General features: G+C 41.4%; 1 protein-coding gene and 1 pseudogene across 2 annotated transcripts in view; both read left to right on the top strand.

Annotated features, from left to right (window-relative positions):
- The window catches only part of UNC5D (unc-5 netrin receptor D), a 541,726-nt gene that overhangs the window by 69,140 nt on the left and 447,046 nt on the right, over window positions 1-25,540 (top strand). The gene's annotated exons all lie outside the window — the stretch shown is intronic.
- LOC123847694 (protein transport protein Sec61 subunit beta-like) lies at window positions 1,604-21,218 on the top strand (annotated as a pseudogene).

Genomic DNA, 25,540 nt, shown 5'->3' with positions numbered 1-25,540 from the left:
CGTGAATCAACTAATACAAAACATGTAAATCTTCATTTTACATACTCACCTTCTTAGCTTCTTGGGATTAGCATCTGCTTTCGGTACATCCCTTTGCTTGTGGGTGCATACTCCCTCTGTCAGTCTGTTGCTTTCACACAGTAATACAGTTTTGGATTCCCCCAGGGGACTAAAGGAAACATTGTGCTTTAATCCCCTCTCTGACCCTGCCTTCTCAGGAGGATTTAATCATCATGTGAATAGGGAATAACTGTATGCGAATGTCCCTCATTTGCAATGCATGTTGTGTCTGCCTCTTTAAATAAAGTAAAGGTTAATATGTTGATTTCCTATTTATAGGTAACTTAATGCTTCTAATTTTTCCTAATCATGGTGCAAGGGTTTGGCTCAGTACTACGATTTCTTAAATGATCTTTCTAAATCGTTATAATGATTTGATGAGTTTACTACTCTACGAAGAGGTTGGATTGACAGGTTTAAAGAGACAAATCATACAGTACTTTTTTTGCCACATAATATCTAGTTATAGCAGTAGGTCCTTCTATTAAGCAAACTGTGTTTCTGGTTGATACTTCTTTAGGCTTTTTTCTTTGAGCCCAGACATTTCTTCTTTGGCAATCCAGTTTTAATGGTAGGGCTCATCTGACCTTCACATATATCAGAATAGATTTACACAATATTTAATCTGAAAGCTGAACTAATATTATCCATCAGAGGAAGTAGATACTAATTCATTACATCATTTCCATTTCTGGCATTAGGAAAAAAAAAACCTGCTTGACATTTTACTGTTTTTTCTTCCTCCTTTCCTTTTTTTTACACGAATTAAACTGTAGAAAAGCCTGTCTTCAGACAGTGTGAGACCTGGAACCATCCTGAGGAACTAACCAGTTACTAATCTTGGCCTCAGCAGGCTGGGAACGGGCTACTTAACTGGTATCTTTATGTGTTTTGTTCAGTGTACTTGAAACAACCTTTCTTCCGGGTCACTTGGCGTCCCAAGGAGATGCAGCGTACCATCTGTAATGAGTTGCGAAATGACTTGTCTGCCCACCTTCTAGTCCTTTATTATTTTCGAGTCATTTGGGACAATATAAACTATGAAAAGACACCGTTTTTCCAAGTAGAAACAGGTCCGAAGGATCGTTCATTGATTCAACAGATATCACTCGAGTGGCTCTTCATGGCAAGCCTGGTGTGGGCACTCGAGGTATTAACCACCACTAACTCCAGACACATAGAGGATGTCGATGGTGTGTGGAGCAGAGCTTTAAGCATTTTTACATAGATTAATCTAGTTTTCTTGGAACATCCACGTGGGGCAGGGACTATTAATATTCCCATATTAGCAAAGAATAAACTGAAGTACAGAAAGCTTGTTACTTTTCCAGGGTGGAACTGAATCTGTCCCTGCGCAGTGCATCTCCAGAATCTATCCTGTTAAACACGTCAAAAACTAACATTCAGCCCAGTAAATTTGAAGATCTAATTGGTTTTATTAAGCAATTCATGAATTCGGCAGCGTCCCGTTTAGCCAGTAGAAAGGAGCTCCTAGGAGTTGTATAAAATGGAAGGGTTTTAGAAGAAGGAGGGTGCAACAAGGATGTTAGGAGCCAAAGAGAAGAAAGGATTGTTTCAGGCCAGGTAATGTCCCGCAGGGGGAATGAGCAGGGCATCGTCTCATCAGGCAGATTAAGTCATCATCCTTCGGGGGCTCCAGAGGGAGAGGGTCCTTCTGGCAGACTACCTCGTTGGTGCCTACCAGAGAATTCCTGACTGGGTAAAACTCTGTTTCTTGGGGGACGGGGGTTGAAACTGGGTATGAAGCCCAGTCTGGTGACGTAGCCTAGCATAAGTGACTGCCTTTTGAGCCTGTGATTTTCTTTTTGACAAATTCAGTATACATGTAACCACTTGAGCAAAGGTGACTGATAACAAAGTCATTGCCTTCCTCCTGCCCACGGGATGTCCAGTTGTCCATTTTTGTTAGGAATAAGTCCCCAGTTCTGCGCTGTCGAGAGCACGCCCTGTGTACACGGGTTCTGGGCAAACTTAAGAATAATGGTGAATCTTTCCACCCTCTGTGCATGAGATGGAGGTTTATTGAGTACTTACTATGCACCAAGTGCAATGCAAGACACTGGGAGCCAAAAAGAGGAATAATAAAAACCATTTTCCCAATTTCATACGCAGTTTAAGCTGTTCATTACATCATTTCCATCTTTTGTTTTCCTGCTGTTTTGAAGTACTTAAAACGGGTAATGTGGCTATATAAAGAGCACACCATAAATTCTAAACCGCTGTGCAAATATTAGGTTTTATTTTTATCATTGCTTGTTTTATTGAACAGCATCTCATGTGCCCTTCTCATAGGTAATTTTGGCCATTTGTTAATTCCATTTATATTCCATCCAAATGATTAAACTTGGTGTTTGTGGTTCCTGAGTAAAAGACACATAGTCAATTAAAATTTCAGAACTAATATTCAGTATGAGATGGCCGTGTTGCTAAATGAAAATGCATATTATATGATGAAGGGAAGCTGCAAATTTACTTGGATTTCCCTATCAAATTAGCAGCTTGCTTGTTACAGAAAATGAATGCTAATTAGTTCTCTGTTCTGCAGAAGGCAGCCCATCCCTGCCCCAGGACAGTGTTGGTAAAGCAATCTCTATTCTGCAAGGACTGTTCTTGCCCTTTTTTTGCTGGCATCAGCAGGAGAAAAGGATAGGGGAGGATCATTGTCGTGTGCCAGGAGCAGTGTTGGAATGATACCCCTCATCACTGAACCTGAGATGGTCATGTTTCTCAACGTAGAAGCCAACCTTGGAAAGACTGAGGGTTCCAGATGAGGTGGGTTGTTCCCCGCTGGTGAAAAATGGACACCTATAAAAGCCAAGAGATGGGGCACTTTTGGATTCAGGGCTAAGGCAGACAAGTGGAATCCAGTAGGGAAATGACAAAGCAGTCTTTATCAATGAATAAAGAATTTTGCACTTTGGAGTCAATGGTTAAGCAACTTATTTTCGAAACAGATCTTTAAAAGCCACAATGTAGAGGCTGGGGGTTGGAGACACAAAAACAAATTTCCTGGTGATTATTTTAAGAGGGACTTAATTTGATAATAATGCTCACCACATACTTCTAGGTTGAAAATCTCGATGCTACCAGTGAAAATGGAGGAGGATCATGCCCGGTTTTGTGACAGGTGCCAGGACAAGGAATACAGGCAGAAAAGTACGATTGAGGAAGCTCAGAGTGACATGGTGAGTGGGTGGGTGTAGAGGGAGGATTGGGCAGGTGTGTGTGTTGACTGATCAAGGCATGGGGTATGTGAGTCAGCCGAAGGAACCAGGAGTGTGTTAGAAGTGTAGCATCGGTACCAAAGAAGTCACAGTTCTGCTCTGCACTGGCCTGAACACACGGGAGGTAATGCATTCCTATTCTGGGGACCATGTTAAGAATATAATCAACTAGGTGCACCTGGATGGCTCAGTCGTTAAGTGTCTGCCTTCGGCTCAGGTTGTGATCCCAGAGTCCCAGGATTGAGTCCCGTGTCGGGCTCCCTGCTCCGCAGGAAGCCTGCTTCTCCCTCTCCCACTCCCCCTGCTTGTGTTCCCTCTCTTGCTGTGTCTCTCTCTGTCAAATAAATAAATAAAATCTTTAAAAAAGTAAAAGAATATAATCAACTAGAACATGCACAAGAGGGAGTTTTCACCAGCATTAAGCGATTTGCAACCGAGAGACTATTCAAGGAAGGCCTGATGACCCTTTACACATCTGAGAGACTGGCTTTTATGTGGGAGAAGGGGAGATAGAAAAGGAAGAACATTTGTATGTTGTCTCCTGTGTTCTAGGCCCCATACTAGAGACTAAAATACCACAATTAATCTTCACCAAAAAAATCATGGTTGCTCAGTATGGAGTCGAGAAAATGAGGCCTGTAGAGGTTGGATGTGATGCACAAGCTCACACCAGAGGTACTATGTGTTGCCATGATCCCAACTAGGATCTTTTGGCCTTCGATGCCCATCTTCTTTATTCTCCACTTTGTTCTGTTCTCAGGGGTTAGAAATGAGACCAATAGGCAGAAACTTTCACAGTGATTTAGATTAACATAATGAATCATTTTTACCAAATTCTCTTACTATTCAAGAGGTTTTTATATGAGAAAGGAGTTACTCAGGCCAAAGCAGGCTGTCTCCTCAACTGGGAATGTTTTAGGGACAGTTGTGGATGATGCCCTTTAATATCCCTTCCAGCCCTGAAAGTGTATATTTCCTGATTTTATGAATAAACCCAGAATGAGCATTGATTGAGCGTCCAAGTGTAGTTAGCACACTGGAAATGAGGGAGGGAAACCTAAGGCAGGCAGAGAAGGGACAGGTCAAGGCAGACAGTGAGAAACCAGAAGACATGTTTAAAAGGCAAGGCAGGGAAGGCCCATCAGCGGGGTGCCTGGGTTGGCTAGGCCCAGTTTATTTTCGTGGACTAATCTTAGCTCCAGTCACAGCAGAAGCTCAAACTCTTTCTTTCTTCCCGCTATGATAATTATGCGAATTGCACTCCCAAAATATGTCTGTGGGCCTCCCTTCTTGTAAACTCTTGTTGGTGTCGGGCCTCCGGATGCAACATACTGGGCCGTCTGATGCCATTCCCCCAAGCAGATAGGACTTGCATTTGAGAGAAGATTTCAGTACGCCAGCTGAGACATCACATGTAAACTTACTGACGTCAGATTGGCCCGACGCGTGCACTCTTTTTCCGAGGCATTCGGTATCAGGAGCTGCATTTACTCTTTGAAACCATGGGGGCATCCTTGGGCGTATTACCAGTGGGAACTGCTTCTTTCATGGTCCATTTTGGAAATATTCTATTTTTGTTTCTTCCCCAGTCACACACATATACTCATTACACTGTTTGTCTTTCTCTGGGTTTTTTTGCCTCTTTTTGCTCCACATCCCTGCTTTAAAACACACACACTCTTGCACGAGTTCATGATCTCAGTCTTACTCTCTGAGATGCTGATGAGTGAGTGCATTGGCAGAGTTCCCTTATAAAGTCCTCTTTTTCTCCAGTTTTTTTTTTTTTTTTTAATTTTGTGGAGGATAGCCTTTTGGTTTTGTTCTGTGTTTGGACTGCTTCATCTCTGATGTGTATTATACCCACTACTCATCACAAAGTAGGTATGTTTTCTCTCTTGTACAGGAAATTGCGCTCAGAGAGGTTAAATTACTTGCTGGAAGTCAGAGCCAAAATTCGATTTTGGAATTGTCTACCTTCAAATTCCATTTTTTCCCTCCTGCTGTAGTCCCCAGTGCTTCTACCCTTTTTCTGCGCATAAGAAGATGACGTATTCCTGATCAAAAAAGAAACAGATAAGCATCTTACAGCATATGCAAGTAGTGTAGGTAGGGAATATTCCCAATTTCCTGGTTCTTACTAGGGGGGCATATTTGGAAAAAAAAGGAAAATTAGATGTCAATCCCAAAAGCAATAAATGAGATTGGAGTTCTAATGAGACCAGAGAGTAGATAAGCACCCAAACCATCATTATTAACTTCTGTTAAGAATGGCTAAAGTCTCATTCATTATTTCAGTTGTGTTTTGTTATTTCCTTCTCCCTGACTCCTTTCCGTACATTAGGCTACAGTCGGGTTTGCTATAAAGTTGAACCAGTAAAAACAAAATCCCCAGAACTAACAGTAATAAAAATAAAGAAGTTCATATCTGGGACCCAGTCCGGTGTGCCCGAGGGAGCCTCACCCTAACTAGAATCAGTGGTGTCTCTGCCCTTTGCATTTGCCTCCAGGACTGTTCTGAACTCACCCCATTATTAATTCACCATTTCTCTGCTGGTCTCTAGACTTTTATTTATAGCCCTTGAGCAGGTATGGGCAATGCTTTCTTCACCTTGTAATGACAATAGCTAACATTTAGTGCACCTTTAATAAATTCCAGGCACTGTGCTGAACACTTCAGCTGCATTATCTCATTTAATTGTTCACACTCACAAAGGACAGGGTGACTGTGGAATAATAGCATTGGGAAATATAGTAACTTGTTGAGGTTTCACAGATGCTAAGTGATTTGCCCAGAGTCACAGAGGTAGCAGGTGGGTGAGCCAGCTTCAAACTCTTCATTCTTCTGACTCCATGGCCTCAGTCCTTAGCATTAGATTTCTATTCTCTAACACAGTCTTTGTCATAGTCATTGCTCAGAAGGGCTTCTTGAATCAAGAAGAGAGAGACTGAATTCTGTTGAAACAAACCACAGGCTTATAATTAGAAGATCAAGGTTTGGGTTGCATCTACGCCACTTTTCACTTTGTGACCCCGATGATTCACATCCCCTCTCTGCACCCCCTTTTTCTTCAGCTTTAAAATGTGGTGGGAAGGGACGCCTGGGTGGCTCAGTCGGTTAAGCGTCTGCCTTCAGCTCAGGTCATGATCCCAGGGTCCTGGGATCGAGTCCCGCATCGGGCTCCTTGTTCCGCGGGGAGCCTGCTTCTCCCTCTGCCTCTGCCTCTCTCTCTCTATCTCTCATGAATAAATAAATAAAATCTTAAAAAAAAAAATAAAATGTGGTGGGAAGGGTTAAATGGGCTCTGAGGTCTCTTCTAAACTTTGACGAATGCAGTGAGAAGTGGAGACTAGGAAAATTATTCAGAACCGCCAGCTGATGCACCAGTTAGTGGGCAAACAGCTATTGCTTTATTCCAGTTGGTCTGCACTTCAGCTGTAGTGGTATAATTCCATTTAGATCCAATCTAGATACGTTTTTGCAGGGCCTCTATCATTTTTCAGAATGTTTGAAAAACAAAATACATTTAGGCTTCTAACGCTGAGTTTGGAGGCTGCCTTTGATTACCATATAGTGGCATAGCTGGGGGCTGCAATAAAAGAACCTATAAAGTTGAACTCGATATGAACCATGACAGGCCTCCTTAATGCGTGGATGCTTTGGCTTTCAAGTGTATTCTTTCGCTGCATGATACAAAATGTGGATAAAGTGATAAGTGAGTTTAAAAATGATTGTATAAGTGAAGTGCACTGTCACACTGTAAAGCATTTTGCCCTAGGGAGACCAAAAATGTAAGGCAGCCTCATTTCCTTTCTTTTAAGTGCTTTCTGGGTTGCTTAGGGTTGCCGTTGATGGGTTGGTTTGTTTGTTGTTTGCTAAGTTAAGATAATATTCGTCTTGAAATTTTTTTTTTTTTTAGGAATTGTTATTCAAAGGGGACTTGTTGAGAGGCAGAGAAATAAAGGCAGCAAGATGGGGAAAGACAAGAGCTGAGAAAAAGAGAAAAGAACCAGAGAGAGAAAAATAGATGTTAATTCATAAGCCTATTTATAGATACTTGAAACCATAAAAAGGCACAGGGCTGATATCTTGGGGAGGCCACTGGGCTTGCTTGAAGTCCAATGATGCAAAAAAATTAAAACAACCGAAGTTGATGACCATGACTGCTCCCTTCTCTAGCAGTTTATAGACCCTGGAGCATGGACATTGCCTCTGTCCCAGCCTCAGTACCATGAATGTTCACAGAGCCCTTTGCTTCTCTCATGTGGTCAACTGTTCCATTCATGGAGGTAGCAATGGCCACAAAACTTAAAGAAGACCTGCAGACTAGCAGAGCAGATAGGAGCTGTGTGTCTACCTGTCTTATCCTCATGTCTTCTATCATCTCCACCGCTTGTCTGATAGTTCAGTAGCTAACCAGAGAGAAAGCAACTCCAGTTTCTATTACCAGTCAGTTGCACCAGTCTTTGTACATGGACCAGCCTTTGAGGTCAGGCCTAACTTACATACAAAGTTTTATAATGTTTCCTTCCCATCCTGAGTCAGTTGTTCTTATCAAGAAGGATAATGAAAGTGACATGAACGCAGTCCAACTGTCTGATACAAGATAAGAATGGGCTTTGGATTCATCCTTACATCCTGCCTCTGTCATTACTGAAGTAGGAAATTTGCCAAGGGCTTCTCTCTGTGCCTCATTGGAAAAGGGGAATACAATGTTTCCTTTGCCCAGAACTTGGGAGAGGTGTGCGCGGTACCTGTAAGACATAGTTCCTTGCATATAGGTCAAGTTCAATATTTGGTAGTCATTGTTATTTCGCTTGCACTTATTCTCTCTCTTGCCTGAAGGGAGCAAACTCTTCTTTTAACGTAGGGAAGGCTTGCAGGTGAACCATCTACTGTGTGTTGAGACTTCAGAATGACTCCGTGAGGACCCTCTGTAGAGGGATAAAATCATAAGCTTGCTGATTCAGGCCCAAACAGGCTAAAACTAGGGTGGGCATGATGCTAGGAATGTGCTCACCCAGCAGTTTTTAAATATAATAATGTCAGATACAGGTGTAGCTTTCAATCTGTATCCATTTTGGGGGCCTTTACTATACTGTAATGCAGCAGAGCAGACTTACAAAAAGCTCACTCTCAGAGGTCCTGGTCTTATATTCCCAAATGCAAATCTTCCAAGTTCTAGTGAGGATAGTGGAAATGCCACCACCACCACCAAGCATGTGTCTCTCCTTTATTACTTCGTAATGACCCTAAGTATTTTTCAAAATGCAAAGATTTCACCGAAACTCTTGTGAAATTTAGCAGCTCTTTTGTTTTAGTGGCTGAGGTTAGCACACACTGAGCACTGATGGTCCGAGCATTGTTACTAAGACTAGTATGTGGTTTTAAAAGAGAAAATACTGGTAACTAAACAGTATAATTTCACACAATCAACTTTCAGTTATATAGGGGCAGATCAGTCCTGCTTAAGACCAAGCAAGTTCTGGACGTTTCATTTCTGGGCTAAGAAATCTGGTAATGGCCCCCCATTGACAAGTGCTAAATACCCCCCTCCATCCAACTTCGCATGGTAACCACAGTGGGTCAGAGGAATGGGTTTAGTTTGAGGCCTGGGAAGCTGCAGCATTACCACCATATGGTTCTCACTCCAGCATTCACTGGGCCCACATAGGCACCCATCAGAACTCCAGATCCTGATCACCCTTCTGAGTGGGGTTAACCTACAGCTCTCATCAAGCGCTTGCTGCCTGATATCCCAGCTCCACTGGGGAGAGGAACAGGTCCTAATTCACCTTATGAATAAGCTGCTCTGAGAACAGAGGTGTATTTCTCATGTAGCTAAAGACATTTAAGCATTATCCGTCTTACTTGCCTGGGGCCTGTTGCATATCCTGACATAGTTTTGTATTTGTTATTTTGTAGTCTTAAAGCGATCCCCTCAAACTGTGTAAATTTTAGCTCTCTCTGAAGCTGGGGAATGAGTATTTATTTTAATCATTATTTGGGGTAAACCTTATATGACAAAGTTAAGTTTAGAACATAGAGTGCTTTATACTACAATGTTTTAAAATGTTAAAATAATACTGTGACTTGTGTCAATTACCAATTACCTAGTGTTTAGATGTGGGAAACTTTGGGAGGGCCTCAGGTTCAAACCTAAGTACTCTTAAATGAATGAGCTGTCAACATCAATAGATTTTTTCCACTTAATTTTATATGCAGGGTGTGCTTACCATTTTTACATAACTTCTTAACCTCAGGGATTGGGATAGCAGACAGCGAGGAAAATAGATGAAAAGAATGAGTAAGAGAAAAGACCCACATAGAGAAGCGAAACGTAACTGTAGACATCACAGCTGGGAAAGATGGGCTGCATCAGTGAAAATGTAGCAACAGCATGGGGCCATTCAGGGTAGGGGCGAATTGATCAAAACTGAGATTTTCCCTAGGGATTTCACTTGCAGGGAGGTAACAATCACACATTAGAACAACAGGCATCAATTAGCCCTTTATATCTTAAATAGAGGAAAATAAGTGATGTTGCACTAAGTAAAACTGAATTTAAACTCAATACGCTTCTTATGCTATATAGAAATTTTATCATATCTGAGGCTAAATATGCTGTGTGGGGTAATGCACAAGCTTTGGAGTTGGAATCCTAGCTTTTTTTTTTTTTTTTAATTTTATTATGTTATGTTAGTCACCATACATCATTAGTTTTTGATGTAGTGATCCACGATCCATTGTTTTCGTATAACACCTAGTGCTCCATGCAGTACGTGCCCTCCTTAATACCCATCACCGGGCTAACCAATCTCCCCTCCCCCCTCCCCTCTAAAACCCTGTTTGTTTCTCAGAGTCCACAGTCTCTCATGGTTTGTCTCCCCCTCCGATTTCCCCCCCTTCATTTCTCCCTTCCTTCTCCTAATGTCCTCCGTGTTATTCCTTATGTTCCACAAATAAGTGAAACCATATGATAACTGACTTTCTCTGCTTGACTTACTTCACTTAGCATAATCTCCTCCAGTCCCATCCATGTTGATGTAAAAGTTGGGTATTCATCTTTTCTGATGGCTGAGTAATATTCCATTGTATATATGGACCACATGTTCTTTATCCATTCATCTGTTGAAGGGCATCTCGGCTCTTTCCGCAGTTTGGCTATTGCGGACATTGCTGCTATGAACATTGGGGTGCATGTGGCCCTTCTTTTCACTACATCTGTGTCTTTGGGGTAAATACCCAGGAGTGCAATTGCTGGGTCATAGGGTAGCTCTATTTTTAAATTTTTGAGGCACCTCCACACTGTTTTCCAAAGTGGCTGTACCAACTTGCATTCCCACCAACAGTGTAAGAGGGTTCCCCTTTCTCCACAACCTCTCCAACATTTGTCGTTTCTTTCCCTGTCCATTTTTGCCATTCTAACTGGTATAAGGTGGTATCTCAATGTGGTTTTGATTTGGATTTCCCTGATGGCTAATGATGATGAACATTTTTTCACATGTCTGTTAGCCATTTGTATGTCTTCTTCAGAGAACTGTCTGTTCATCTCTTCTGCCCACTTTTTGAGTTGATTATTTGTTTTTTGGGTGTTGAGTTTGAGAAGTTCTTTATAGATTTTGGATACCAGCCCTTTATCTGTAGTGTCATTTGCAAATATCTTCTCCCATTCTATGGGTTGCTTCTTTGTTTTGTTGACTGTTTGCTTTGCTGTGCAGAAGCTTTTTATCTTGATGAAGTCCCCAAAGTTCATTTTTGCTTTTGTTTCACTAGCCTTTGGAGATGTATCTTGAAAAAGTTGCTGTGGGCCATGTCAAAGAGGTTATTGCCTATATTCTCCACTAGGATTTGGATGGATTCCTGTCTCACATTGAGGTCTTTCATCCACTTTGAGTTTATCTTTGTGACTGGTGTTAGAGAATGGTCGAGTTTCATTCTTCTGCATGTGGCTGTCCCATTTTGCCAGCACCATTTATTGAAGAGACTGTTTTTTTTCCATTGCATGTTTTTTCCTGCTTTGTCAAAGATTATTTGACCATAGAGTTGAGGGTCCATATCTGGGTTCTCTATTCTGTTCCATTGGTCTATATGTCTGTTTTCAGGCCAGTACCATGCTGTCTTGGTGATCACTGCTTTGTAATATAGCTTGAAATCAGGCAACGTGATGCCCCCAGCTTTGTTTTTCTTTTTCAACATCTCCTTGGTGATTCGGGGTCTTTTCTGATTCCATACAAATATTAGGATTGTTTGTTCCAGCACTTTGAAAAATGTCATTGGAATTTTGATCAGGATGGCATTGAAGGTATAGATTGCTCTGGGTAGCATAGACATTTTAACAATGTTTATTCTTCCGATCCATGAGCATGGGATATTTTTCCATCTTTTTGTGTCTTCTTCAATTTCTTTCATGAGTGTTTTGTAGTTCCTAGAGTATAGATCCTTTACCTCTTTGGTTAGGTTTATTCTGAGGTATCTTATGGTTTTTGGTGCTATTGTAAATGGAATCGTTTCTCTAATTTCTCTTTCTACAGTTGCATTGTTAGTGTATAAGAAAGCAACTGATTTCTGTGCATTGATTTTGTATCCTGTCACATTACTGAATTGCTGGATGAGTTCTAGTAATTTTGGGGTGGAGTCTTTTGGGTTTTCCACATAAAGTATCATGTCATCTGCAGAAAGAGAGAGTTTGCCTTCTTCTTTGCCAATTTGAATACCTTTTATTTCTTTTTGTTCTCTGATTGCTGTTGCTAGGACTTCTAGTACTTTGTTGAACAACAGTGGTGAGAGTGGGCACCCTTGACGTGTTCCTGATCTTAAGGGAAAGGCTCTCAGCTTTTCCCCATTGAGGATGATATTCGCTGTGGGTTTTTCATAGATGGATTTTATGAGCTTGAGGAATGTTCCCTCTATCCCTATACTCTGGAGAGTTTTAATCAGGAAAGGATGTTGTATTTTGTCAAATGTTTTTTCTGCATCAATTGAGAGGACCATATGGTTTTTCTCCCTCCTCTTATTAATGTGTTCCATCACATTGATTGATTTGCGAATGTTGAACCACCCTTGCATCCCGGGGATAAATCCCACTTGGTCGTGGTGGATGATCCTTTTAATGTATTGTTGGATCCTATTAGCTAGGATTTTGTTGAGGATTTTGGAATCCACATTCATCAGGGATATCGGTCTGAAATTCTCCTTTTTGATGGGGTCTTTGCCTGGTTTGGGGATTAAGGTAATGCTGGCCTCATAGAATGAGTTTGGAAGTTTTCCTTCTGTTTCTATTTTTTGAAACAGCTTCAGGAGAATAGGTATTATTTCTTCTTTGAATGTTTGGTAGAATTCCCCAGGGAATCCATCAGGCCCTGGACTCTTGTTTTTTCGGAGGGTTTTGATCACTGCTTCAATCTCGTTACTGCTTATTGGCCTATTCAGGTTGTCAATTTCTTCCTGTTTCAGTCTTGGCAGCTTATAGGTTTCCAGGAAGGCCTCCATTTCATCCAGATTGCTCAGTTTATTGGCATATAGTTGTTGATAATAATTTCTAATAATTGTTTCTATTTCCTTGGTGATAGTCGTGATCTCTCCCCTTTCATTCATAATTTTAGTAATTTGGGTCCTTTCTCTCTTCTTTTGGATAAGTCTGGCCAGTGGCTTATCAATCTTATTAATTCTTTCAAAGAACCAACTTCTAGTTTCATTGATCTGATCTACTGTGTTTCTGGTTTCTAATTTATTGATTTCTGCTCTAATTTTAATTATTTCTCTTCTAATGCGTGGCTTAGGTGTTGTTTGTTGCTTTTTCTCTAGTTCTTTAAGGTGTAGAGTTAGTTGGTGAATTCGGGATTTTTCTATTTTTTTGAGTGAGGCTTGGATGGCTATGTATTTCCCCCTTAGGACTGCCTTTGCAGTATCCCATAGGTTTTGGACCGATGTGTTTTCATTCTCGTTGATTTCCATGAATTGTTTAAGTTCTTCTTTGATTTCTTGGTTGACCCAAACATTCTTGAGCAGAGTGGTCTTTAGCTTCCAAGTGTTTGAATTTCTGCCAAATTTTTTCTTGTGATTGAGTTGCAGTTTTAGAGCATTGTGGTCTGAGAATATGCAGGGAATAATCTCAATCTTTTGGTATCGGTTGAGACCTGATTTGTGACCCAGTATATGGTCTATTCTGGAGAAAGTTCCATGTGCGCTCGAGAAGAATGAGTATTCTGTTGTTTTAGGGTGGAATGTTTTGTAAATATCTATGAGGTCCATCTGGTCCAATGTATCATTCAAAGCTCTTGTTTCCTTGTTGATTTTCTGCTTAGATGATCTGTCCATTGCTGAGAGTGGAGGATTGAGGTCACCTACAATTAACGTATTGTTATCAATATGACTCTTTATTTTGGTTAACAGTTGGCTTATGTAGATGGCTGCTCCCATGTCAGGGGCATAGATATTTACAATTGTTAGATCTTCTGGTTGGATAGACCCTTTAAGAATGATATAGTGTCCTGTGTGTCTAATTACAGACTTTAGTTTAAAATCTAATTTGTCTGCTATAAGAATGGCTACCCCAGCTTTCTTTTGAGGTCCGCTGGCATGGAAGATAGATCTCCATCCCTTCACTTTCAATCTGGATGTATCTTTAGGTTCAAAATGAGTCTCTTGTAGACAGCATATGGATGGGTCCTGTCTTTTTATCCAATCTGCAACCCTGTGTTGTTTTATGGGAGCGTTTAGACCATTCACGTTGAGAGTGATTATTGAAAGATATGAATTAATTGTCATCATGTTGTCTGTGAAGACGTTGTTTTTATAGATTGTCCCTGTAAATTTCTGTTGTAGATCCCTCTTGGGGTCTTTCTCCTTTTATAGAACCCCCCTTAATATTTCTTGCAGGGCCGGCTTAGTGGTCACATATTCTTTCAACTTCTGCCGGTCGTGGAAGCTCTGCATCTCTCCATCCATTCTAAATGAAAGCCTTGCCGGATAAAGTATTCTTGGCTGTATGTTCTTCTCATTTAGTACCCTGAATATGTCTTGCCAGGCCTTTCTGGCTTGCCAGGTCTCTGTGGATAGGTCTGACGTTATTCTGATGTTCCTCCCTCTGTACGTAAGGAATCTCTTCCCCCTAACTGCCCTTAAGATGGTTTCCTTGGTTCTAAGATTTGCACGTTTTACTATTACATGCCAGGATGTTGGCCTGTTTTCCTTGATCTTAGGACGGGTCCTCTCTGCCTCTAGGACGCGAATGTTTGTTTCATTCCCCAGATTAGGGAAGTTCTCAGCTACGATTTGCTCAAATACATCTTCTAAGCCTCTCTCTCTCTCCACTTCCTCTGGGATTCCAATTATTCTGACATTGGAACGCTTCATGGTGTCACTTATTTCTCTGATTCTGTTTTCATGGATTCTGAGTTGTTTTTCCCTGACCTCCTCTTTTCACTTTTTATCTATTATATTGTCTTCCAGGTCGCTTATTCTCTCTTCTGTCTCAGTTACCCTAGCTGTTAGATTATCTAGATTGGATTGGATCTCATTGATAGCATTTTTAAGTTCTGCCAATTCACCTTTTATTTCTGCCCTTAGAGATGCTATGTTGCCATTAATTGATTTCTCCATTCTAGCCATTGTCTTCACAATTGCTAGCCTGAATTCCATCTCCGACATCTTGGTTATATCTGCATCCATTTGTAAATCTGCATAATCTCTTATGACTCAGAGTCATAATCTCTGAGTCTTTTCTATTTTGGGGGCTCCTCCTCCTAGTCATTCTGTTGATGGGTGTTTGAGGGAATGTACAGAGTCGAAATTATTGAACAGAACCCAAGCAAGATGCACCTGTTTTCTTGGGACCTTAGGGTTGCTGGCCTCTTGTTTTTCCAGCCTGTCTTCTGCCGGAGGGGCCTGCCACGCTGTTACTCAGGGCGGAGGTGCCCTGAGCCCCTGTGGCGGGGGATGGGCTCAATGGGAATCAGTCTTTGGGGCTTTTGTTCTCTGGTGGCTTTCCCTGGTGGCTTTCGCATCTCTTCCGTGAGTGAGAGCAGAAGAGACCGTTTCCAACCCTCTGCCTCAGAGCAGAGAGACCGCAGTCTGTTCTTCAGTGAGCTCTCCAGGCCACACTGTCTCCGTTTCTGTTCGTGCTGCTATAAACTGCAGCGTCCTGGGTTGTGCGCCCCTCCGCAGCGCTCCCAGTCCTGCCTCCAGGTCGGGGCACATCTCTGCCCTTTGTGCTTCTAAAACCGCCAGCCGCTCCCAGTTCACGTGTGCGTGACTCTGCCGCTTGGGGTTTCCACCCCCGGGGGTTGCAGTTCACCGGCTTGACCCCGGTGCACCGGGTTTCCGCCTAGGAGGCTGCAGTTCAAGCGCGCAGGACCCCCACGGTCTGGTTTTCCACCCCGGGGGCTGCCCTAAAGTCCTCTCCCGATGCTACCGGTCTGCCAGTCTGTGCCCCGTCCGCAGCGCGCGAGGCTGTCACTCACCGGCGGTGTAGGATCCCCACAGCCAGGCACCCTCCCGCTGCCGTTTATCCTCTGATATCTGCCCGCATAATCTCGGCTCCCTGCTTTGTACCTCAAAACCAACCGCCTGTGATATTCTGTTTGTAGAGATCCAGATCTTCTTACATCTCAGGCTGGTTTCGTGGGTGCTCAGAGTGGTCTGGTAGATATCCAGCTCAATTCCGGGGACCAGTTGAAATAGGGTCCCCTGCTCCTCCGCCATCTTTCCCCCCTCCTCTGGAATCCTAGGTTTTTAAATTTAGGTATAATTAATGTAGAATAAACACACATAAAGGGCACAATTTGATGAATTTTGACGTATATAGTCTGTGTGAAACTGTCACTCTAATTAATAACCTCACCCGTCACCTTCAAACATTTCCTCACACCCATTATGAGTCTGTCCCTGTCTACTGTGTACTCGCCTTCCAGACATTTACTGATAGGCTTTGTGTTACTGTAGATTAGTTTGCATTTTCTAAAACTTTATGTAAGTGGAATTATATATGTTCTTCTTTTTTTTTTTTTTTTTTTGGTCAAAAGTCTCACTCAGCTTAATCGTTTTGAGATTCATGTACCTTGTAGTTACTTTTCATTGCTGAGTAGTACACATGTGTGTACATGTGACAAAGTTTATCTATTTACCTATGATGGATGTTTAGATAGTTTCTACTACTTGGCTGTTACAAATAAAACTGCAGTGAGCCTTCATTTGCAAGTCTTTGTATGGCTATGCATTCAGTCTCTTGGGTAAATACCTAGGAGGGAAGTGGCTGGGTCATACGCTAAATGTACATTGACTACTTGGATTTAAATCTCTCTTGTACCACTTAGTAGTTTATGACATTGCATTAGTCATTGCATCTCTGGTATGTAAGGCGCAAGTCTGTTAGAAGGATTAAATCATATGATGCATGTGAAGTGTTTAGTTAGTACTGTGCCTGGCTTATAGTAAGCATTGATCATCTCAACTGTAATCTTTTTTAACTTTAAATATTTTAAAACTTTAGAAAATTTCATTGTTGAAATTTCTTAGCTTTATTTCTCGGGAAAGTTCATTCATGTGAAAAGGGATTATTCCGTCATACTGCATAATGGCACATCTAATAAATACTCTATTTAAAAGATACGTTTCATTGTAACAGGAGGTATGTACATGGTTATTAGCTAATGAAATACGTAGAATGCTTAGCAGGCTGGCAACCTTTGAAATGATAGATTGACATGAGAGATTTCAGTTTCTAAAAGACTATCCATCTATTAAAATGCATGAATGTGTAATCAGTTTATTTTTTAAATTTTTTATGTGTACTCAGTTTAATGAGGGTTAATAATAAATATTCCTTTATATATGAAAAGTCAATGATAAAAGAGCTAAGATAAAGACAATGCAATTCTGTAGCTTCTCCTTGAGTTCTGGTGTAGTAATTGAGGAGCGATCTCTACATTGAGAGGGGACCCACTTTCCTTATTAGCTCTGTTGCTTTGGGGACATCATTTAACCTCTCTGCCACTTAGAAGAATTAGCCTCCAGCTCAAAAATCTATGATTCGGTGACACATTACATGGCAAGATACTTCTTTAACCATTCTGGCACTCCCTCAAATCTAAACATTGAGTTGAAATCATTTTTTAATTATGCCCATGGAGAGTTTTATGGTTGCTTAAGGAGAGGTGTAGATATTAATGCATTTATGCAGGAGTCTGCACTGGGTGTCCAGATTCAGTGCTGTTATCTTTTTGGTTTGCATGCTGAAAACCAGCCAGGTATCACAGGAGACAGAGCTGAGCTCTCAGGTTTTATCACCACTGACGGAGGGTCAGAGCCGAGCAGCCACCCTCCCTCCAAGTTTGCTTGAAAGTCTCTTAGACGTGAGCAGTACGCAGACATTTTGCTTTCCTCCCAACCGTGTACATGGAGGAAGGACCCTCTCCTGAGGATGTGGCTTTTGCAACACAAAGCCCAGAGAGACACAAGGAAACGCTGATTTTTCTTCTACTTTATTTTTAGTTTTACTGTTTGGATATTCTTTTCAGCAGGGCCTTATATGAAATTAACCATAACACTGCACTTAAATTGACACCTGCTGTCCGTCTTTTCAACTAGCAGCTGGATGAACAGATGCCAGTGAGCAATTGCTCTCCAATAACTACCCTGCTCTATTTTGTCAGGGCTATTATTTGCATTTTTTGTATTTATTTATTTATATGTATAGCTGCTTTTCCCTGAGTAATATTCAAACTGCTGACCCCATTGTTGGAGAGTAATGATTTAGAAATACTGCAGTGGTTATAAATTCTGATACAATATATCATAGACTGGAACTGCAGAATGATCAGACAGAAATGCTGTCTGTCTTTTTCAGATGCACACTTGAGAAGACATCAGTGTCTCTAATAAATTTCAGTCTTCCTGCCCCCACATCTCCACAGGACCACCAGGGCCATCTGCAGGAGAGGATTTTTGATAGGAGTTTCCAAGGTTGTTGCTAATATCTCTTCAATTAAAAACTGGTTACTTTCTTTGCGGAATCCTCAAAGGCAGGGGAAGTTTATTTGGCAGTATCTTTAGAGCTGGCTTTTAAACAGAATGATTTCTTTCCAGTCTGACATAAGGAAGGGATGTTTTGGGCCGCTACTGACATTTTATTCATGCATTTAGCTTATTCAGTGGGTCTGCTGGGACTGAGCCCAGGCATTGACTTCAGCTTCCAGTCATCGAGAAAGCAGTCAGCTTTTCCTACTGAGTTCAGAGAATGTGCTCCAATTTGTGGATAGTTCCTCTTAGCATTCCTGTGTGGTACACAGCATACATTGAATTTTGTTCCCTTCAGTAAATCGCTAGAATGTTTTCTCTCAAACAAACGCAACTTCTGATCATCTTTGTTGGAAAAACTATAAAAGCCTCATTCTGTGCAAATATGGAAAAACGATTATCTTTCCCTATTCTGGGGCAAAAAAAAAAAAAAAGGCAAATCACATAGTCAAGAAAGTCAATTGTTGGTTTAATTTCAACATTTCCAAAGTGGTAATCATATTTTTAGTTATTACTGTCAAAGTTATAAATTATTAAAGGTCTGTGTGATATTTTTTCACTTCTGCATTATCCAAATTGATTGGCATGGGGTAAAAATTTAATTTGCCTTTTGCTTTCTCATTGCTTTAAAATGTTTGCAGAATGTAAATGATTATATTAAAATTGTACAGTACTCATAATCAGTGTGCTAGTTCAGTGTTTTAAAAGGAAACAGAGTGAAACCTTTCAACATTCATCCATTGATCTTCTTGAATGTCTTTATTTTTTTAACCTAATTTCTGGGGAATTAAATGATCATTTAACATAAAGGTAATATATCCTCCTGTAGAATGTAGAAATTTCTCTAGAACCTATTCTCACAGGATAGGCTGCCAGATGCCAGTCTCCCAAAAGGGAGATTTGTTCAAATTTTCAAATTTGCTATTCTTAAGGGGTTTTTTCTTTGTTTTCTAAATGTTGAGCAACTAATAGCAATTGGCAGGAGGGATTTGTGTCTAAAATTCAGTGATGCCTTCAGCAACATTCATTTAATCAAGTTTTGCTTTGTGTGTGTGTGTAAAATAAGAAAGGCCCATGAGATGATTTCCCAAAAAACAATGTTTGATTCCCTAGGATAGATTTAAGAACCAGATCAACTGAGCCAAAGAGCAGTGGGTACATAACTCATATTCAGATTTTCCAGTGACCTTGGAGATTCTCTGTTAGAGACCACTGCAGGATTAGCCTTGGGACACTGGGGCAAAGGAAAAGTTCTGTTTCTATCTCTGACTTAAATATGACTTTTATTCCCACCTCACTGTTTAGAAACACTCCACTTTCTTTTTTTTGTTTGTTTTTTTGTTTTAAAGATTTTATTTATTTATTTGAGAGAGAGAGAATGAGAGAAAGAGCACATGAAGCGGGGGGAGGGTCAGAGGGAGAAGCAGCTGATGCGGGACTCGATCCCAGGACTCCAGGATCATGACCTGAGCCGAAGGCAGTCGCTTAACCAACTGAGCCACCCAGACTCCCCGAAAAACTCCAGTTTCTTTACTGCTTTCACACCTGCTGTTTACCCTCCTTCTGGCCTATGCCCCCATCCAGAGTGCATTTAACAAGGCGGGAGGACAGGACTGGTGAAAGAATTTTCAAAGGCACCCTTGCACACCCCGTGCTCACAAAAGGACGCAAAATCAGTTTATCCCTATAATGCAAAATACTTCTCTGTCTGATAGCAGGAATATGTTTGTAAGTACAGATATACTTGGGAATGCCTTGTTGGACACCCTGTACAGGATTATGGAAAATATTGTAAACTGTTGAATGACAGATACATCAACCTAGCACATGGTTGTGTGTGGACCAGAGCTGTTTTACTCTGTGGGGTTTTATTAGTGACAGATTGCTTTACTTGCAATATGGTCACGAGTTTGGTGTGTTTGTGGGTTTACGTGGGCATTATAAAGTGTAGATAAAAACAATAAAGCAGCAGATGGGATTGGAGAAAGTGAGTATCTCTTCATGGTCATTGGGATAATTTGGGATCTTCCATTTGCAATTTACAGAGAATTTATATCTGTTTTGTCTCTGCCACCCATGTCCAGAATTCTCTGCTCCCCTGTTCATAGTGTGTTTGGCCATGTGGGATATACCACTGGGAGAAACACCTGAATATGTGTATGTTAGTGTGCAGAGCATGGATAACAAATAGGACTCTGACTTGGTGACCCTAGAGTTGGGATATACATAGTAGCCACACAAGGGGACAAAAAGATTTGTTGATTTCCAGCCTTGAAGCTCAGAGGCCACATATTTCTAGTCAGATGTTAGGTGGGTAAAAAGTATTTTGGCAGCTGCCGGTCCTTTGAGGACTCCACTGTCTGCTTCTTGGCCGTCAGTTTCAGCCTCCAGCGCCTTCCAGTCTTCAGCATGCTGGTCCGACCCCCAGTGGCACTAATGTGGGCTCATCGGGGTGCTCCCCCAGAAAAGCAGTGTCTGCCCGGGCGGCTCGATCCACGGTCTGGCAGAGAAAATATGCGAGCTGTGGAACAAGGAGCGTGGGCGCACAACCTCAGCAGGCACTGGGGGCATGTGGTGATTCTATACAGAAGACTCACCTGGGCTCAAGGTTGGCCCTGTTCCAGTATTGGTTATGAGTCTTCTGTTCATTGCTTCTGTATTTATGTTGCACATTTGGGGCAAGTACACTCGTTCATAGATTCGGCTACATCCATCTGTCTGTCATCTGAAGAAGAAGGAACAAAAACATATCTTGGACCAAAAGCATAGTGACTTTCTGTTTGTGAGAAAGAAATATTCTGTAAGCTTATTGTTTTACAGGGAACTTAACAAGAATTGATTTAAGGAATCAATTTTTTTCTATGGCTAATAAACTTTTTAATTCATTAAAAAAAAAAGTATTTTGGTCAAAAATCTATTCCTTTGATACTCACCTTCTTCCTGAGAGTACAAGATACTTCCAAGAGAATAGAATGGTTTTCTAAATCTTATCTTCTATAGTTTAAAAATGGTTGATTTCAGGGGCGCCTGAGTGGCTCAGTCGTTGGGCGTCTGCCTTTGGCTCAGGTCATGATCTCAGGGTCCTGGGATCGAGCCCTGTGTCGGGCTCCCTGCTCTGCGGGAAGCCTGCTTCTCCCTCTCCCACTCCCCCTGCTTGTGTTCCTTCTCTCGCTGTGTCTCTCTCTGTCAAATAAATAAATAAAATCTTAAAAAAAATAAAATAAAAATGGTTGATTTCAGAACTTAGGAACATACCCTGACCTATGACTATGGTAACAGTAGTTCTCTGTGATAATTATTCACTTACGATATTCTGTGTTAACACAACAAAATCACCAAGATACCAATTTTGGGGAGCTATAACACTCAGAGTAAAATCCCTAGAATTTTCTACCGTATAAACTATATTGAAATAGTTCAGAATTTTTCCATTATAATCTAGAAATGATTTTTATAAGTACTCAAAACTAAATGTGTGAAATATAAGACATTTGGCATCCATTTTTGATATATATCTAAGGTGGAAAAAAAGTAGGGATTAGTTAAACAACAGTTCTCTTTGAGTAGAGTTCAGCGTTACATGGATTTTAATTCTGACTTGACTTATTGCTCAGATAGTCTTCCAGGTAGAAAGGTAGTAAGCAGACAAAACCATAACCAAATTGGGGCAGGAGTGTCAGGGAGAAGCTTTTGTTTTTAGAAGGGACAGATTTGAATGAAGTTGACTGAACTGATCCTTGGATATGCTAACAGCATTGCACTTCTTCCTCTTCTTTTTCACCATTTTAAAATCTTTTGGCTTGTCATCTTGATATAACCTTTGTACAAGTACTCAGAAGAAAGTCAAGATGCTTAATAATCATATAAATTAGGCAGAACAGACACATTTTTGATAGGAGAAATAACTAATAACAAAACATGTTCTTAACAAGTGGCCAGTGATGTGACAAATATTTCATATAAATGGAATTAAGAGTGAAATGTGCAGCCACCAGCTAACATTTTTAAAATGAGAAAATCATAGTTAATTCAGCTTTATGAGACAAACATATTTAAAAAGATGTTGTATAAATGGCTCATGCAGTAGCATGTGGGTTTTTTTTTTTCATTTATTTGTATTTAGAATAGGGCAAAATGTCGAGCATTGTAATTTTATAGTAGCCTATAGTAGTCTAAATGGCATGCCTCATGGTATCAATACTGTAGAATATAGGTTTTGTCTCCCACCCCCATCCTCAAGACTCTTGGCTGTCAACCTTGTAACATCCTGAAAAATTTAACTCACCACTGTTGCAGTTATTGAAGTGATTTCTCCCAAGGTGATTTGTGGTCTAAACAAAGCCCTTCATGGAATTTTTAGGGCTCAGTGGAGCTCACAGATAGGAATCTTGTCTATAATATGTAAGTGAAGGTTGGTTTCTTTGGAATATATTGCTAGGAAGCACTGACACGTAAATGGGTAATAGCGATGCCTGGAGGTATAGTGATCGAAAGGAAGCAGGGAAGGGAAGGAGGCCAATATAGGATATAGATCTGAGCAGGTTGCTCTGCACCATGGGGCCCAATCCTGCTGGGAAGGTCTGAGAGATGCTGTTAGATGCTTTCAGAGCTGTCCCTGCCTCAGGGTGTTTATCCACCCTGTGACCTGAGAATCCCAAGTAGGTCAGATTGTGTCTCGTGGACAGACAGAAAGAAGGAAGGATGTTCTTGTACCCATCGATACTCGTTCTTATTTATTGTGTGGGACTGACTTGATCTTCTAATGAGTGACCACATGGCGAGTTTTGCTATGTGTCCTTCTGATTCAAAACACATTGATTATGGTCTTCTGTGATAGGTGCAGGAAAATAGGAACCATCAGGAAAGTTGTTGGTAACCACTGCATGCAGATATGGGAGCATGGGCCAGAGAAACACACCATAATACCATCCACAGATTTGGTGTGTCAAATATAAATTGCTTGTATCTTCGGGGTAGATGACTGTTCTGCCAAATCCATCATATACTAAGAAATATGGAATTTGTCTACAGAAGATTTTTTTTTCTTTCTTTTTTTTATTATGTTTATCACCATATATTACATCATTAGTTTTTGTTGTAGTGTTCCGTGATTCATTGTTTGTGTGTTAACACCCAGTGCTCCATGCAGAACGTGCCCTCTTTAATACCCATCACCAGGCTAACCCATCCCCCCTCAGAACCCTCAGTTTGTTTCTCAGAGTCCATAGTCTCTCATGGTTTGTCTCCTCCGATTTCCCCCCCCTTCATTTTTCCCTTCCTGCTATCTTCTTCTTCTTCTTCTTTTTTTTAACATATAATGTATTATTTGTTTCAGAGGTACAGGTCTGTGATTCAACAGTCTTACACAATTCACAGCACTCACCATAGCACATACCCTCCCCAATGTCTATCACCCAGCCACCCCATCCCTCCCACCTCCCACCTTGCCATTTGCAACAACATGGATGGAACTGGAGGGTATTATGCTGAGCAAAATAAGCCAGTCAGAGAAAGACATGTATTATATGACCTCACTGATATGAGGAACTCTTAATCTCAGGATACAGCAGTTTTTTTTAACCATGTTCTTTTAAAGCGATGTAAGCCGTCATTCTAAGGAAACCTTATGATACTTGGTAAAAACACAGATTCCTGAGCACAAACCTATTATAACACGATCTCTGGGAAGACTGTGTGTCATGCACTCTGCGTTTGTAGTCCACAGTTGTTACTATTTGCCAGATTTCCTTTGTATCTCTTCTTCTATCCAAATGCAGAAGGGATATTGTTGCAGTTTAGTGGATCTGGGCAAGTTTAGTGGATCTGGGCTGAGGGCTAGGGATTTGTGGTTCCATAAAGCTCCCAAGGGAGCTGACACTGCTGCTCTGGGGACACTCGGAGAGGAGAATCTTTGTCATAGCGTGTTGAGGCACAGATTGTGTCTAATGAGGACTCAAAAAAAACACTTGTTTCAGGGCGCCTGGGTGGCTCAGTCAGTTAAGTGTCCGACTCTTGGTTTTAGCTCGGGTCATGATCTCAGGGTTGTGGGATCGAGCCCCACGGTGGGCTGCTTGCTTAGCAGGGAGTCTGTTTGAAGGATTCTCTCCCTCTGACCCTACCCCTACTTGTGCTTGGTGCTCTCTCTTCTCTCTCTCTCTCTCTCTCTCTAAAAAGAAATAAATGTTTAAAAAACAAAACAAAACAAATTTGTTTCTAGTCCAGTGTATCAACTTCCTCTTCTTTTTCTTTCCTGCCTCTGGTTTCTATAATTAGATGAGAATGGAATCACACTTTAAATTGTACCATATATTTGTATTCTCATCAAATGTGTTCTTTTTTTGTTTGTTGTTTACTAAGTTCATCAGCCAAGAACCAAATATCTTGGGTGAGAACACAGATGAAGATCAAGAACAGTGGATGATGTTCTTGGGGCAGGTTGCTCTCCAAGGGCTTGCATTCTAAGGACATTAGATATAGGACCCAGATGTATTGGGGGAGATTAGTGTTACCTTATAATACTTCTTTTTTTTAAGATTTTATTTATTTATTTGAGAGAGTGAGAGAGAGCATGAGCAGGGGGAGGGGGCAGGGGGTGGGAGGGGCAGAGGGAGAGGGAGAAGCAGACTCCCCACTGAGCAGGGAGCCTGATGCGGGGCTTGATCTCAGGACTCTGAGATCATGACCTGAGCCAAAACCAGGGGTTGGACACTTAACTGACTGAGCCACCCAGGTGCCCCTGTAACACTTATTATTTAGACTGAGTACTACCATGGGGAGGGTGTAGGAAAGGAAGGAACTTCCAGAATAATTTATGGCATTGTCACTAGGTAGCTGATGCTTCCTTACTCAGAACGAGTGGGGCCACTCCTCGGATCCTGCTCCTTTGGGCTTTCTCAGGCTGACCATGATGGACCTGAGGGTGGGTTTGTTGGAGATGGAAATGCAAGAGAATTGGTGGATAAATACCTCGAGGCGGGCACAGCTCTGAAAGCATCTAACAGCATCCATATCTTAGAGCTTCCCAGCAGAATTGGGCCCCATGGTGCAGAGCAACCTGCTCGATCTATATCCCATATTGGCCTCCTTCCCTTCCCTGCTTCCTTTCGATCACTATACCTCCAGGCATCGCTATTTTCCACGTACGTGCCAGTGCTTCCTAGCGGTACATCCCAAAGAAACCAACTTCCACTTAAATCCCTGTCTCAGAGGTTGCTTTGGG

The sequence above is a fragment of the Mirounga angustirostris genome, unplaced genomic scaffold (assembly GCF_029215605.1).
Source record: "Mirounga angustirostris isolate CCGP_5_RB_7025 unplaced genomic scaffold, mMirAng1.0.hap1 SCAF_2, whole genome shotgun sequence".
Classification (NCBI taxonomy): domain Eukaryota; kingdom Metazoa; phylum Chordata; class Mammalia; order Carnivora; family Phocidae; genus Mirounga; species Mirounga angustirostris.
Note: the sequence above shows the minus strand (reverse complement) of the source record. Positions and strands in the feature narration are given on the sequence as shown.